Source organism: Diadema setosum, chromosome 6 (genome assembly GCF_964275005.1).
Source record: "Diadema setosum chromosome 6, eeDiaSeto1, whole genome shotgun sequence".
NCBI classification, from domain to species: Eukaryota; Metazoa; Echinodermata; class Echinoidea; order Diadematoida; family Diadematidae; genus Diadema; species Diadema setosum.
Window position 1 is genome coordinate 10,030,942 of NC_092690.1, and position 16,342 is coordinate 10,047,283.

Below are 16,342 nucleotides of genomic sequence, written 5' to 3' on the forward strand. Positions count from 1 at the left end.
CAAATGTTGGATTTTTCCATTCGCGTCCTTCGCAAATCGTCGTTCGCGTGCTCCGTGAAATCAGGCCTTTCCGGGAGACATCCATTTTTTTGGCAATCGCGTCTTTCGCAAGAAATCAGCCCTTGGTGATGACGCCCTCCGTGATCCGTCTTTTAAAGAGTATGTGTCTTGTGTGTGGCCTTAAGGGCGGCATTTCTTGACAAATCATGTTCAAATTTTGTATAGAGAGCGTTCTTAACAAATCCAGCGCCTTTGCTAGTACCGACCTTGTGAGAATAAAGGATGAGTTTTTAAGGTTCTATTTGTATGCCCACAACCAGCAACCCTTCCTGAATTTTGTTCCAATCTTGTACGAGTTAATGTTAGTAGCAGTCAAAACTGAAAGCGTAAAAAAAAACAACAACTGGCAATGCTCTTCTCAATTTTCTGGCTTTTAAGGGTCGAATATCGCTACCGTGTAATAAGTGGGTATCTCATTTTACTGAAGACTAGATGGTGACCTGATGGTGATATGGCGCCAGCACAAACATCTAATGAACATACTGCTCACACAGCACTACCTAAGTCTTTCTCTCACTATAACCCAACAATATGAAGAGCTTACTTCCAAAAAGCGCTAAAACCATCATTTTCAATGGATTTAGCGTCTTTTGGAAGCAAGCTCTTCATAATCTATAATATCAATATCACATCCCACAATTTTGTGAGAGGCAAACCTGAACTACATTCCTCATAAGGCCGTGAGTCCAGTCACCGAGCCACAATGAGTTAGAATTTTATCGTTCCATTTGTCTCTCGATAAATATTTGCAAATTAATGGAACACATTTAATGGCTCATGAATGACGATATCCGTCCCAAAGTCAGCAGTATTGTTACACACAACAAAATCGATAAATAATAAAATCGGTAAATGAATGAACAGACACTTGTTTAGCTGCATCAGTTTCTGGTTATGCAGAATATATTTGGGGGAAATGTGGATAGACTCCAAACTATCCTGGCAGAAGCATATTGAAAACATAAAGACTAAATGTCTGAAAAGATTCAACATCATCCGTTGTATTAGTGAAAATTATCGGGGAACGGATTCTAACATGTTTACGTATATTATACCGTGCCCTAAAATGATTGATGTCAGATTATGGTCGCGAAGCGTATGAATCAGCTGCCTAAGGTTATAAAGACAAACTGAAAACGGTTCAATATCAAGCTTTGCTAATTGTGGAGCGCTGGTTGCATTGCACGTAAAATGAAACGAACCATCACATGAACTGCGTAGGAAAAAGGTGAATAATTTGAAATTAAATGTTCTATCTATGGGGTGGATCCAGGAATTTCGTTATGGGGGGGGGTTACAAAATTAAAGGTCTATTCGTTCTTGTTATTTCTTTTGTTTAAAAATAAAATAAAGGGGGCGTGCGCCCAGTGCTCCGCCACTCTAATTTCAAATCTGAATACTTCCATTGGAAATACTCAAGATATGCCAGAAGAACTAGCCCAAGGAATGCATAATAAACCTGAATATAAAGTTCCTTTTTTGGTATTTAAATGGCTGTGTGTAGTTCGACTCACATGATATATTGAATGTGCATACTCAGAATGCCACAGACCAACACGAGGCGAAACAAACCATCAATTCCAAATGGGTGGAACCACCATTTGCTTATTCACATTGATGCATCCAAGTTATCTAATGGGGTCTAGATGCTGCTTTCTATGTCCCCTTGTTGCCAAGTGTCAGTAGGAAAGGGAATAAACGGAAAATTAATATTATGCAGAGCCGAACAGGTTGCCATAGTACTTGCATGGGAATTGATAATGGAATACAAACCGTTACATTCATAACTCCTTCTTTTTCAGATACAGTTAGTTCTCTACTGACTCTTTAATGACAACATGAAAGTGCAGAACTTAGAATCAGATTAAAACACATAAAATACATGGACTTTGCTGTCTCGTTTGCATGAGTCCCAGTTTATTGTGGGTTTGATACCGGGAAATGGAAAAGCAGACAATTTGGAGAAATGACAGCTACCTTAGACAAATCACAAATATTGGTAACATAGCATGAAAAAAGAGATGAATAAAAGACCACAAAAATAATCATAGTGAATCTTTGGCAACAACGGTGGCAAATTTATTTTAAGGCAGATTTTTATGGGATATTATGAAACAAGTAAATACAAGTGTTCCATTTATATCAAATTGTCGAAGTAGACGAGGAGGAATTGTAATTTAGATAAAATGTTGATTAGATGACAAACTGTCTTACTTTGTACTAGATGATAGCAATAACAATGATTATTATTAAACATTTTATAGTGCGCATATAACATTTACGTCTCTACGCACTTTTATAAACGAGAAAAGACAGATACATGGATAAGAAAACACACACACACACGCACACACATACACACAAACACACACACAAAGCAAAATTATGTATCAATAACCTGAAAAACACATCATTTAATAGTTTACATAATAATGGAAATTTTTGTACAAATGAGATTTCAATCGGATACATCTTTAAAATCCCGGAAACGGCTGAACATTGTATTTAGCACTATCTGTAAATTACTACACAAAGGAAAGAAATGAAGCAGGCAATAAAAGGAAATGTAGCCTTTGAAAATATTTTAAATGAAGTAAAACTAAATGATATTGCTAAAGGGATGAAAATTATAAATGATTGAATATTATATTTGAAGTGTAATCAATAACAAACAATATGAAAATGAATGTGGTTAGAAAATTAAATAACACATTTCATGTCGTAATGTAAATAGCCACAATCGGAAGGTTTTGTGCTTTGGGATTTGTTCTATGTTTTGCTATAGAAATACTCTTCTTCCTCTGCATCAGTTTTTGAAAAGTCGTTGCCATAGCAACCGTCATGAGGATTGTGACTTTCATATGACCAAGGTGTTGATGGTAGATGAAGATTAAACTTGAAATAGACATTCTGAGACACTTGTTTAATGATTTACATTGTATCATTGTGAATACCGGTAAGTTTCCGGAATTTCAAGTGTTACCATGGCAACGAACATTTCATTTTATTCCCTTGACCATAAACGACTAAAACTTCAATTCCCTTTGAACGGGTAATTCTAAATTCGAGTTCAAGTTCCAATTTATCTTTCATATCCAACAAATAAACTGAGAAATTGTATACAGTGTAAGCAGAACATATTTACAAATACGCAAATTAACACAATACATGTGAAAATTAGTAATAAGATGAAGAAAACATAATTGTATTTTTCTAAATATATACATATGCATAGTACAAATTCAATAAGGATGGGAATGGGAATAGAGGTTCTCATCAAAAAGCAAAGCTTGTGCGATATGGGACCTTCAGAAAAAAAAGCCTATGAATTTAGTCACTTTTTTCACACTTGATGGTTTTTTTTTCATGCGAATAATAATAATAATAATTATTATTATTATTATTATTATATTAATGATAATATAATACAAATAGTAATAATAATAATTATTATTATATTAATGATAATATAATACAAATAATAATATAGATAATAACATTTTAAAAGTACTAACAATAAAAAGTGGGATTAGACATCAAATCTATTTGTGACCGTGCACCTCAAAACGAACATAAAGTCGCACACACTGATTTTGCGTGAGGACTGAAAATAAGTGAAATAGGTCAACCTAGCCGAACTTGACTTTTTCATATTTTCTGAAAAAGCGGGTCTTCTTTTACATTATCCTAAGATTTGGTATCATAAAACGGGCAGGAAAGTGTGGTTTTTTTTAACAGTTTATCTCGAACATTTTTGGTAGAATAGTGTGATTATGTGTGTCTTTAGAATCCCTTTTTCATTTCTGAAAACCTTGTCCACATTCTTCACTTTCAACTCTAATAACTTTTGAAAGGATAGTGCTACTGCTTTGAAAGTTGGCATTAATCATGGACAGAATGTGTTAATGAAGCATGCTTGATTTCAGTTTAATCTGATAATCCGTTCATTGTTGTTACTCTGGTGGTTTACTTCCTGTTTTTTGTCCCATTCATCGCATAGCCAGCACGGTTTGGTAAAGATTAAGCGCTTGAATAGACACTGTACTTCAGAGCCCCATTTCTCAGTTCACACTTTTCCTGAGTTTGTGCTTTCTTTCCAATATTTAGATAGGTTAGGAGAGTCCATTTGATTTGAGTTATACATCATTTTAAAGCTTAAAGTCTGCACTGTCAGAATATGGTCATAACTAAAAATTCATGTCTGGCGACTTTTTGTTTGTTTTGAGGTGCAGAGTCACATTTGAAAATCAAATGCTCTAGGCGCACATTGTTCAAGATGCGAGTTACATACAAGAAAGAAAGGAAATGACAAAGTGAAACATTAAAAGAGGATATAATTTCATGAAAATTAAAATAATAATCACAAGCTAAACTAAGCAAATACATCTTGAGACTATTTCTAAATACTTCAACAGTATTACTGTTTTTAATCAATTGAGGGAGTGAGATTTAAAGGGAAGACCCGGCGCGAGTAAAGTTAGTTCTCCACACTTTTTGTGCAACCTAAGGAAAACAAGGCATTGCAAGGAGGCCAGGGTTCCGGGAAGGTAAAAGTCCAGAAGAAATGCATTCGTTGACCAGGTCGATGCTATGCTGTGCAGCAGAGCCATTTAAACAGTTAGATAAAAGCAGAATAATCTGGAAAGCAATGCGTTTTTTTTTTTTTCGAAAGGCAACCAATGGAGCAATTTCAGAAGTGTTGTGGTGTGACTTTGTTTGTTGGAGAGGACTGCACAAGCAGCTGCATTCTGTAATTTTTGAAGCTTTGCAAGTGAGTTATCAGACACACCGACCAAGAGGCCTTTCGCGAAATTCAAGAGGGATAAAAACAATTCATGAAAACTTTTCTCTGCATATGGTATCACGGCTCAGTTGTAGGGCTTCTGATATGATTGCTTCTCTTCGGAATATGTCTGTATGTTATCATGAATTCATAAAATGACATCCTTGATCGTTAAATTTACACTCATGAATACATTTTGTGTATGGCTCACTTTAAATAGAGCAACATGAAGAGCGGATTTAGAGAAGTGCCTAAAAGCCTCCATCTATTTCTTATCACCCGATTGGTAGTCTTTGCCTACATGGACCTTCACATCGTGTATCAAACTAACCCCCACGTTTCGGGAAGTTTGTTAAAATTACAATTAAATTCATGATATTTACTTAAAAGCCCTCTTCTTGCATAAGGGCCTGTATACTCGTTTTATCTATCCCATGTCCTTATCGGCTAAAGCGAAGCCACCACTGGCTTTACTGACCTATACGAAATCTACTCACAACCAGTTGAGCAGAATATTCTGTGGGCATGTTGGGATGCGTTATGAAATTGATAAATCGACCATGTCAAAGATGATGACGGTGGTGATCTTGGTGAGGATTATGGTGATGATAACGATGATGTTCGTGCTATTAATGATGACAGTGATGGTGGTGACGATGAAAGTGATGATGGCGATGATGGTGGTATTGAAGGGTACATAAGGTGATGGTGGAAAAGGTAAAGTTAACCCTCAAGAAGTATGTATTTATTCAACGCATAGTTCTTGATAGAGATCGTTGCTATGTAGGGAAAGGCTGTTTTTTGGTGAAACGGACATAGTGATGAATGTTGAAGGGGTACTGGAAATAAACGACCTTACAAAGATCATGGTTTGTTGTAAGCAAATTAATAGTTTAAGCATATAGAGGATGAGAGAAGTTTGTGTGTGTGTGTGTGTGTGTGTGCGTGTGTGTGTGTGTCGTGAGTGTGTCGACGATAGAACTTTCTCAAATGTTTATTCTATTAGGTCCCCACCCTCTCGCAAAGAGCCTACCCCACCCCACCCACTCCCCCCCCCCAAAAAAAAAAGAATGTAGACATTTTATATATCATAAAAGATTCGAAATATCTGCAGGATTTTTTTTTAATTGTCATCTTTGTTACCTACGGTGATGACTTTTGCAAGAAACTCTGCATATATATATATATATATATATATATTTATATCTATATAGATAGTATATTGCGGTACGAAGATGCTGACGTGTCTACAAAAAGCCTTTTTCATTTCGGGAATTCATAATTTTGGCAAGTGAAATCTTCAGTTTTCACAACTATATATGTATATATATATATATGAATATATATATATATATATATATATATATTTGAATATATATATATATATATACGTATATAAATATATACAATCTACATGTTTATATACATACGTAAAACTACAGATAGATGGATGGATATATTCTGTGTTATGGTAAGGTGAGGGGAAACTGCGGTCCATTTTCTTTGTTTTCTTTAAAAGGTAACATTTTTGCATGAAAATGAAGATAACAACGTTCATGTAAACCTTCTGATGATGCATTGGTTTAATGCTGTCAAATTAACGGACAGTGGAAGAGGCTATATGTACATTGTAGAACATAAGCAACATTATTGCAGAAATTGTGGGCATCACCTTTTACTCCATCTTAGCAGTTATGTGTATTCAACTAATTCTGTTAATTGCATTCAAATAGCGCACAAATAAACACAGACACGCGCACGGATGTAGGTATTTTGTGACAAATGGAGATATGAATATTTGACTATGAATTTGGGGATTCAGAATTTGAAACGTTTAAACAAATATTCTTCTGTTATAGATACATGTAGCTCTACAGAAATGAATGAAATTCTTTTTTTTTTAAGAACAAAATTTCAGCCCTTGTTGTGTGATTTTTCACTGTGGAAGAATTGGAGTAAAGTAATATGAGTGTGAAAATCATTTGAGTATATTATATACATAGTCCATTGGTCAGTAACTTGAAACCCCCCTTCCCCTTAGGGACAATTTGAGGTGATGTTTCCTGAAAAGTTCTGACAACCAGTGATCGAATTCAACTTCTTGTTTGCTTGTTGTTTGTTAGTTAGTTTGTTTGTTTTGGTGGATGTGTCAATGGAAGCATTTAATGAAAATAACAGAATTTGATTGGATTTGATTTATTTGCTCCTGCATTATCATTGGATATGTACACTCATTGTTGATTATTATATGCATAATCATTACGTAGACCTACATACATACATTGTTTACAATGTTGTAAAACAAAAGTGTATACCCGGTTCAGTAACTGATACAGAAGGGCTACAGTCCTTGCAGCCCTTTTACATTATAGGTGATGCATGCAAAGAAAAATAAGAGAGGGAAGAGTGGCTTGCGTAGAGAGAAATATATATAGGATAGAAGAATGAGAAGGAGGAATTGAGAGGTTTGACTTTTTTCAAAAAAGATTTAACTATTTGTTCAGCCTACTGTGACATTCTTTTTTGACACCTAGGTGGTGATGAATAATTTTGTATGCCAGGTCATGGTCGGTTATGATGATGGTTACGTAACAGATCAAGTACGATTATATTCACAAGAAGGAAGTTTATATGTACAGCACACATGCATCAACATATTCAAGGATCATTGATACCTGGAGAGCAGCACTGTTTTCACAGCTCTCTTGAAAAAAAAAAAAATAGACTTTATATTTCGAATAGCACGTAGGAAGAGAGTTGCAAATATCGGGTCCAGTGTGTCTGATAGATTTCAGAGCCATCAGCGTTTTAGGATGATATGAATGAAATTTTGCACATTGTCTTGTAGGATAGGAGTATATTATGTCCTTGTTCGTCTAAAGTAATGAGAGAAAACATAATGGTAACTGACCATTACGTAAACGAAACATAAAAGCTGAATTTTGCCAAAAAGTAAAGTCATTTGCCTTTACTGTTTGTAAGGAATAAGGGATCCGAATGATCCCGAAAACCTGAATTAACGTATACGTATGACTTACTTTTGTAAGAGTGATAACGCTATCATTACAACTTGTTGAGGCTGCCCAATGTTAAATGAAATAAATGTATATGAAATGAACGATAATATCAAGGAGAGATAAAGCTTGAATGAAATATGTGACCGTACACCTCAAAACGAACATAAAGTCGCACACACTGATTTCGCGTGAGGACTGAAAATGAGTGAAATGCGTCAACCTAGCCGAACTTGACGTTTCCATATTTTCTGAAAGAGCGGGTCTTCTTTTACATTATGCCGAAATTTGGTATCATAAAACGGGCAGGAAAATGTGTTTTTTAGCAGTTTATCTCGAACATTTTTGGAAAAATAGTGTGATTAGGTGTGTCTTTAGAATCCCTTTTTCATTTCTGAAAAACCTTGTCCACACTCTTCACTTTCAACTCTAATAACTTTTGAAAAGATAGTGCTACTGCTTTGAAAGTTGGCATTAATTATGGACAGAATGTGTTAATGAGGCATTCCTAATTTCAGTTCAATCAGATAATCCCTTCATTGTTTTTACTCTGGTGGTTTACTTCCTGTTTTTTGTCCCATTCATCGCACAGCCAGCACGGTCTGGTAAAGATTAAGCGCTTGAATAGACACTGTACTTCAGAGCCTCTTTTCTCAGTTCACACTTTTCCTGAGTTTGTGCTTTCTTTCCAATATTTTAGATAGGTTAGGAGAGTCCATTTGATTTGAGTTATACATAAACTTAAAGCTTAAAGTGTGCTCTTTCAGAATATGGTCTTAACTAAAAATTCATGTCTGGCGACTTTTTGTTTGTTTTGAGGTGCAGGGTCACATATAATATAACATATAACATAATACTTTAACTCATGAAATGAATACCTACATTACGAAATTCTTTCAGACACATGTTGCACATGAGCGTTCCATTGCAAATTTTCAGTTTCAAACAAGTCCCAAGAAATCCATTACTGTCTTTTTGTTTTGATAATGTACCATACACCAGGATAATGGGATGTTGCGTTAACTATCGTCATTATTCTCCCTCTTGTGAAAATGAATGAAGTTTTTTCCCCTTAAATTAAGTGATAATCTATTGCTCTTAAGCCTTGTAGACAATTTCGGTAATCCAGTATAAAGAGTTCCTAAGAGTGACTGATAATTTGAATTGTAAACAGAATAAAATGGTATCGTCGGCACATAGAATGATTTATACACTCAGTGATTATGTTTTTCACAAAAGATTTCGAAGAAAATCAATGTATTATATACCACATTAACGTTAATTCAACTTGCAATCAACCGAGCAGGTCAATAAAAAGGGAAACACTATGCATGATTGAACATATTCATTCTTTTCTTCCAAGGCACAAAAGTTAAAACTGAAGTTGGCATGTTGTCTTTTAATTTTAAATGCCTTTCACGATAGCAATGACAACAAAAGACAATGCTATACATGAAAGAAAGTGGAAAAAAGTTTTCATTATCTTTATCTCTATACAAGTTCAAACAAAAACATAGTGGGAAACTTAAGGGCTAAGATCGTGCCTTATATTTTGTGGTGTCAATTGCAGCTACCAACAGCGTTTCTTTAATCAATCTCGATATTGCCACAGTTAGAGGGTCTTTAATCAAAACCATCGATATATGCAACCCTCAGATAACCCGAGCCATTGTTTATTTCCGGTTGTGCTGGTAGCACCATTGTCATGTACATGTCCCTCGCAATGAGCTAGATTTCATCACTCCCTCTCTGAAGAGTTGTCTTAGAGCCTTTATTGTGCAAGATCCCACTGGCGAGTAGCACTATATAAATTAAGCAGAAAGCATATACGCGGATTCACTTGACTTCTCGACGGCTGCACATCAAGCCAGAGGATCACACGAGAAGAGAAATCAAACGGTACAGTACGAAGAAAGAGCTGCAATTCCCCGACCTGACCAAAAAAAAAACAAAAAACAAAACAAAAAAACAATGTTTGCGTTCCAAGTGGTGAACCAGCATGTGAAGGAGTATCAATATCTTAAGCGGGCAGGAGTTTAAGAACGTAAACATATTTTAAGGTAAAATCTAGGTGAATATTTTCGGATTCTTCGAACTGACGTCAAATAATAAGACAGGAATATGGCAGCTGACAAAGCACCAGCAATTGGAATAGACTTGGGAACAACCAACTCGTGTGTCGGTGTCTTCCAGAACGGCAAAGTCGAGATCATTGCCAACGACGACGGAAACCGGACCACTCCGAGTTTCGTCGCTTTCACCAATACGGAGCGGCTCATCGGAGAATGATGCTGCCAAAACCCAAGCTGCTATGTAAGCAAATTTACGCTATCATTGTCTATGTATGATTCGAATCATATTCTTCTGTCACTTTAAGATATCATGTATACACACACACACGCACACATCACACACACACACATACATATAAGAGAGAGAGAGAGAGAGAGAGAGAGAGGAATTTATAATAAAATAAATATAATTTTTATGCTCTCGGAAAAAAACAACATAAGAAAGTAAACACTTTTCACGTTTATTTTTCCTATATAGCACTTCAGAGAAAATAAATCATAATCACCAGGAAATTCCCTTGTCCTGAAAAAAAAAGTCGGTAAAAACAAATGTGAAACTTTATGCATAGAAGAACGCGTTCCTTTATCTATTCCTATGTTCACAAATAAATATTCAAAATTGCAAAACAATGCAGAGAAAAGTCAGTCAAAATGATATTCCATCATATTCCAGAAAAGAAAGTAACACAAAACGTGAAAAAGGTTCGCATTCATGGGCCATTGCACTTCAAAAGAAATTTAGTATTAAATAGTAATTTTCTTTCCTTCGGATCAGTATCTTACCATATCTATGATTTTTTTTTTCTTTCTATCGTTAAAGTCATCTTGTTTCCCTTGCTATGTCGAAGGGCAGTAACACAGCAACGGCAGATTGTCCATGATTGCATTGTTTGCTTTGCGCCTTGACAAAGAAATCCGACTATGATGCATGAAGTTGTGTGATATGTTCTCCTAACAGGCAAAAGAAGTACGGAAATTGCGTTAAGTTGACATATGATGTATCAATTTTTATCTAAGTTATATATGAAAAATCTGATATTGAATTTTTGTTTTTTTTTTACTTTTTGCGCCAAATTTGTAAGAGAGAGAGAGAAAAAAAAGGAGCTTTGACATTGCGTTGACGAAGATGTGACAAGGATTTAAAATACAAAAAGAAAAACAGTATATATGTGACCCTGCACCTCAAAACAAACAAAAAGTCGCCAGACATGCATTTTTATCTAAGACCAATATTCTGAAAGAGCAGACTTTAAGCTTTAAAATGATGTATAACTCGAATCAAATGGACTCTCCTAACCTATCTAAATATTGGAAAGAAAGCACAAACTCAGGAAAAGTGTGAACTGAGAAAAGAGGCTCTGAAGTACAGTGTCTGTTCAAGCGCTTAATCTTTACCAAACCGTGCTGGCTGTGAGATGAATGGGACAAAAAACAGGAAGTAAACCACCAGAGTAACAAGAATGAAGGGATTATCAGATTAAACTGAACTTTAGCATGCATCATTAACACATTCTGTCCATAATTAACGCCAACTTTCAAAGCAGTAGCATTATCCTTTCAAAAGTTATGAGAGTTGAAAGTGAAGAGTGTGGACAAGGTTTTTCAGAAATGAAAAAGGGACTCTAAAGACACACCTAATCACAGTATTCTACCAAAAAAGTTCGAGATAAACTGCTAAAAAACACACTTTCCTGCCCGTTTTATGATACCAAATTATAGCAAATTGTAAAAGAAGACCCGCTCTTTCAGAAAATATGAAAAATTCAAGTTCGGCTAGGTTGACCCATTTCACTCATTTTCAGTCCTCACGCAAAATCAGTGTGTGCGACTTTATGTTCGTTTTGAGGTGACGGTCACATATCATCAACCGTTTAAAAAAGGTAAAGATAACCTCTTCTGATTGGATTTGTTTTCTGCTGTGTTTACAACCATGTAGCAGTGCATCACGCTCACTCAATAAAAAGCTTTACTCCATAACAACCTATGAGTCCTGGGCCTGTTGGGGAATTTCATTCTTTAATCAACATCCAAGTCCATAAGAATTTTGAAAGAGCATTAAATAACGTTTAGCCAGGAATAAGCAAACGGGATTTTTCTTTTCTTCAATAAGGCCATTACAGTTAACTGTGGCTCATCGAGAGAGAGGGGGTGGGGCAGTGGATGATACACACATACGCAGAAACATGTACATATGTATATGTGCATATACGTATGTACATGATTATATATATATATATATATATATATATATATATATATATATATATATGTGTGTGTGTGTGTGTGTGTGTGTGTGTGTGTGTGTGTGTGTGTGTGTGTGTGTGTGTGTGTGTGTTTGTGTGTTTGTGTATGTGTGTGTTTGCGTTTAGAAGAGATAACTAAACTGAGAAATCCATAGGCCTACAGTGGACTCCCGTAATAACGCAGTCCTCGGGACCGGCATGCAGTTTTCTTTCGTTATATCGAAATGTCGTTATAACCGAACAAATAAACAATGAAAATACAAAGAGCTTAGCATGCTGCCGCCTGAATTTTTACTTCGTTGTAACCAGAATTTCATCATAACCTTGTTTGAGTGCAGTGTATACATAAATACATTGTAAAGGAGAGAGAGAGAGAGAAGTGTAGAGTGTCGCAACTAGGACTGGGGATCAAAGGATACTACTTTTAACATTTTTCGATATACTTTTTTACATTTTACAGGGATTAAATGCACAAACATATTACTGAAAAAATAGTCATATCGTCAACCTTAAAAGAACCCCCTCCCCCCCCCCCCCCAAAAAAAAAAAAATATATATTGCCTCCATCCATAACTTCAAAATATTTCTTGGCCACGTCGTTCTTTCTGTCAGCGCCCGTTTTGGTGCATACAACGCGTTAAATTTTGTTTTCATTATTATTCTGTTGATTTCTGTGTTTTTTTTCGTTTTTTTTTATTATGCGTTACAGCCGTTATTCTGGCTTCGAGCTCAGTGCAGGCTGCCATAAGTCCGCCTATAATTTGGAGTCATGTTTGGCTCATGATGCTGGTGGATTTTGTGTGAAGCATTGTCCGACAAGCGACCCAAAATATTGATATATTTATTCGGAAGGTGTGAAAAATAATCCGAATTAACTTCGAACAACATGAAAGGCTTGATCACGTATTCATTCTATTCCTTGGGAATATAACGCGCCAAAGCTTGGCAATATTGACTTGGCAATATTGATAAAATCTTTCTAGTGAGAAACCAATTTTCGCCAAAATAGAAGAAGGGAAGAGAAAATGAGAGCAAAATTATAAACACCGTACTTCCTTCTAAGAACCGTAAACGGGTCATTTGATGGAGCACGGGGTGGGGGTTGGGGAGGGGTTACGTTGTGATGCGAATCGTCGCTGCCATGGCTGATTGAATTATGGGAAAATTGTCGTATTACAGAATTATCGTAAATGCTGTATGTCGGATGCAACAAGACTAATACTTCTGCATTCACGTGTGCATAAATGATAATTATAGATAAGTACAGTGTATATGTATCAATGGATTCAAGAATTGATGTGAAACTGAATGGTGTTTAAAGCGTATCCGGGCAATTACCCCCAGAGGGCAATTACCCCCCGGCTAAATACTGGTTAGGGGTAAGGTTAGAGTTAAGATTAGGGTTAGGGTTGGGTTTAGTGTTAGGAGTTTGGATTATGGTTAGAATTAGTTTCAGGATTAGGATTAGTATTAGGGACAGGGGAAGGGTCCGGGGTAATTGCCCAGGGGGTAATTGCCCTAGACCCACATAAAGACTCGATTGGTAATAAACATGTCATGTTATTTACGTTAATAAATAAATAAAATCTGCAGTTGGGCTACTCGAGATCAGAAATTGGCAGGCTTTAGAGGGAGAAGAGTTGGAAAACATTGAATATCATGTCGGAATTTGGCAATTATATCAATAATAAGACTAAAACAAACAAAGAAGATTCATAACTTTTTTTCAATCTTTTTTATATCTGTTTTTATTACCATGTTCTTATCTTATTTCAAATTGGAAAAAAGTGGTGCATATCAATTCCCCTTCCACATACGCCATTTGTATAAGTCCACTAACATATCAACATAAAAAAAAAACTTGTATGGTATTATGCATTGTTAAATGACCTGGAAAAAAGTTCGAATGAAAAAGAATAATCAATTCAATGATTGTATTAACATAAGATAAGCATGCAGCGAGGACTTTAAAGGAGTGCGATTACAGCCGTTAGATTGTCGACGGAAAAAAATAAATAATGATTACCCCACAAGTTTTGTAAATGCGATGCTGTAAGTCTTTTGAATGATATTGGGTCATACTGCTGCAAGTCTACAATTCTTCCTGTTGAGATCTAAAATGCCTTGCATCTTTCCATTAATACTATACTTATTAGATATCCTATCAGCATAAATAAGCATTATCAGCGTAAATGCAGGTTGCTTGGAATGTCCTCCTTTTTAAGAAGTACTTCCCGCCCGTCTTAGATAACAATATAACTTGAAGTGATCTGTTTTTCCAGATTTTACTGTAAAATTTCCCATTTTTCGTTCATCTATACAGGAACCCACAGAACACAATCTTTGATGTCAAGCGGCTGATTGGTCGGCGGTTCACAGACGAGAGTGTGCAAGCTGATATGAAGCACTGGCCATTCGAGGTGATCGACCGAGGAGGTAGACCTGCGATAAAAGTTGAATACAAGGGGAAAGAAAAGACCCTAGCCCCGGAGGTTGTCAGCTCTATGGTTCTCAGCAAAATGAAGGAGACAGCTAAAGCATATCTGGGTCGAAAGGTTACTAATGCTGTCATAACTGTTCCTGCCTACTTCAATGAAGCTCAGCGACAGGCCACCAAAGATGCAGGTGTGATTGCAGGGCTGAATGTTCTGCGCATTATTAACGAACCAACTGCAGCTGCCCTGGCGTATGGACTAGATATGAAGTTGCAAGATGTACAGCATGTCCTGATCTTTGACCTGGGTGGAGGCACATTTGATGTGTCCATCCTGGCGATCGATGAGGGTATTTTCGAAGTCAAGTCAACAGCTGGAGACACCCATCTTGGTGGTGAGGACTTTGACAACAGACTGGTCAACCATCTTGCAGACGAGTTTAAGCGCAAACACAAGAAGGACCTTACAAACAACACCCGAGCGATCCAAAGTATCCACACAGCAGCTGAGAGAGCTAAACGTACTCTGTCTAAAAGCTTACAGGCAAATATTGACTTAGAAATGCTTTTCGAAGGGGTTGATTTCGGGACAACCATCACCAGAACTCGCTTCGAACAACTATGCGATGATCTCTTCAGAAAGTGCCTTGTCCCAGTGGAGAGCGCTATCGTTGATGCAAAGATCAACAAGAAAGACATCGACATTGTGGTGTTGGTCGGAGGATCAACCCGTATTCCAAAAATCCAGAAGTTTCTACAGGAGGTCCTAGATGGCAAGGACCTCAACAAGTCCATCAATCCAGATGAAGCGGTGGCTTACGGTGCAGCAATCCAGGCAGCCATCTTGTCTGGGGATCAGAGCGCAGAAATCCAGGATGTCGTCCTCGTTGACGTAACCCCACTATCTCTTGGAATTGAGGTAGTTGGTTTTGAAATGTCAACAGTAATCAAAAGGAATACGGCAATTCCCATCGTGGCATCTTCGTCCTACACCACAGTTTCCGATAACCAAACTAGTATCAAATTTGCTGTATATGAAGGAGAGAGGGCGCTCATTAAATACAACAACCGACTTGGAGAGTTCAGACTGCATGACATTTCTCCAGCTCCAAGTGGTGTGCCAGATATCAAAGTGACCTTTGACATTGACGCAAATGGAATCTTAAATGTTACAGCCAAGGACCAATGCACAGGTCACAGATCGTCTATCCAGGGAAGAAATTGAATTCATGATTATCGATGCTGAGAAATTCAGAGTTGAGGATGACCTCCAGAGGAAACGAATTCGAGTTAGAAACAAATTGGAGGACTATGCCTACAGGGTCAAATCCGCTGTCAAGGAATCATCAGCTCAAAGGAGGCTGACCGCTGATGACATAGAGACGGCCATCAAGGCTGCAGATAGTGTCTTTCAGTGGCTGGATTTCTCCTCGAAGGCAACCATAGAAGAGTTCACAAACCAGCTTGAAGAACTTCAGAAAACATGCTCTCCAATCATGTTTAAGATTCATGTTTGTATTCGACAATAAAAGACTGCAATCCGGTAGGCGTCTGTAGGGAATACGTGGTTTTCCTGGTCCTACTTTGGGAAAGATGAACTAAATTAGCAACAATTATTTAGAAACAAAAGGAAAAGTTTTTCAGAATGCACACCCTTGTTTTTCGTTAGTATACTTATGAGAGCCCTTAACGTCTTTTTGACTTGTATATCAAAGCATTTCGAATTTCCGTATCAC

At 36.7% G+C, this 16,342-nt stretch overlaps 1 pseudogene; it reads left to right on the top strand.

The window, feature by feature from the left end:
* The first annotated feature begins 9,978 nt into the window (after window positions 1-9,978).
* LOC140229509 (heat shock 70 kDa protein IV-like) lies at window positions 9,979-16,135 on the top strand (annotated as a pseudogene).
* Window positions 16,136-16,342: the final 207 nt, after the last annotated feature.